Raw genomic sequence first — 1,839 nt, forward strand, 5'->3', positions numbered from 1 at the left:
GGGGTGGGGGGGGGGCATCTAAGGATTAAAAAAAGATCCTGTTTTTTGATCCTTGTTTTTAGCTGTCCCATTGGGGAATTTTCTCTTCACTTCCTGTTCCGCAAGCACAACGGGAAGTGAAAGGAGATCTCGACGTGAATCTCGAAGTGAAGGGAAAGATGGTGACTCCTGAAAAATGGTAAAACCAATGACCCGATCTCTCCGTGTAGCCCAAGCCGTTCTGTAATATGTTCTTCAAACTCCCGGATTTCAGGATCTTTATCACCATTCCAAATAAAACAAGAAGCAAATCAGCCTGAATTGCTGGGAGACAATATCACACGTGTGTTGGACGGGACCCTGACTCGCGGAGAGCCGAGGTCACCTTTTGTTTTGACGAAAAGTGTTTATTTGAAGAAAAAAAAATCGTGCCGGAAGATAAGAGTTTATTTACGGGAACTCCCGCGGATTATTAGTGTTCAAAACAGCAGGAGATGTGAGCAGAGAATGAACGGGACCCAATGCGTCCAGGACTCGCAGGGGAGGAGCATAAGAAGGACAAGGAATTAAAGGGCATCTATCCAGGAAATATCACCTTTTTGAAAAAATGATACTCTACGTGGTCAAAAGTATGTTGACCCTTTGAAGTCAATGGCACCGCAACCACACCCCCAGTGCAATCGCCGCACCAGGAATGCAGGCACATCAGTGCCTGAGTTCCAGTCCAGTGCGATCTTCAAAAATGCTGCATTTTTGCAGATCGCGCTGGACCGGAACGCAGACATTAATGTGCCTGCGTTCCGGGTGCGGGCGATCACACTGAGGGCGGGGGGGCGTGGCTGTGGTGCCATTGACTTCAATGCACCGTCATGCCCAATCCTGCCCCTGAAATGCGTTCTAGAGGCCAAACACTCTGGAATGCAGACTTTGTGGTGTGAATCGGCCCTCTCTTCTCTCACTCCTCACGCTCTCTCCTCTCTCTCTGCGGTCTCTTCTCTCTCTCTCTGCTGTCTCTTCTCTCTCTCCTCTCTCTCTGCCATCTGTTCTCTCATTCCTCATGCTCTCTCCTCTCTCTCTCTCTGCTGTCTCCTCTCTCTCTCTGCCGTCTCTTCTCTCTCTCCTCTCTCTCTGCCGTCTCTTCTCTCTCTCCTCACGCTCTCTCCTCTCTCTCTGCCGTTTCTATCTGCTATCTCTTCTCTCTCGCTCTGCTGTCTCTTCTCTCTCTCCTCACGCTCTCTCCTCTCTCTCTCTGCTGTCTCTTCTCTCACTTTCTCTGCTGTCTCTTTCCTGTCTGTCTTTTCTTACCTCCACTGCAGCAGCTTCCCAAGTCTCCTCTTCTCTCTACTTCCCGTCTGCGGCGTCTGACACATTCAGGCCAAACGAGCACCGCGGGAAGACAGGACACAGGTCAGTGAGCCGATCGCGATCTACCTAATGGGCACCCCTGTTTTAGACTATTGGGTGTAATTCACGACGGAGCCGAAGGATCCAGCCGTAGCTATGACTGATGCTTCGGCCGCCTGAGCCCTTCGGTTCAGCCGAACCGAAGGGCTGCTGTACGGGCAATTCACCATAGCCCGTACAGCAGCCGAGCCGAACCCATATGCTTCGTATTCACAGCCGAAGCGTGGCGAAAAGTCAGCCAAAGCCGACCGATCTCCATGCAAATGACAGTTGGGTGGAGCCAACCCTCTCACGGCTCGCCCCGCCCGGTTGTAATGATGGATCAGCATCCACAAATGACCTGGGGACGCTGATCTGTCATTAAACAATAACATCTGGGCGGAGCCGCCCCGCCCAGTTGCTATTCATTGGCCGGGACCTGCTAGAAGACTCTGGCAGGTGCCGGCCACTAGGAAA

The sequence above is a fragment of the Nanorana parkeri genome, unplaced genomic scaffold, assembly GCF_000935625.1.
Source record: "Nanorana parkeri isolate BGI_ZX_2015 unplaced genomic scaffold, ASM93562v1 scaffold126, whole genome shotgun sequence".
In the NCBI taxonomy this organism is placed as follows: domain Eukaryota; kingdom Metazoa; phylum Chordata; class Amphibia; order Anura; family Dicroglossidae; genus Nanorana; species Nanorana parkeri.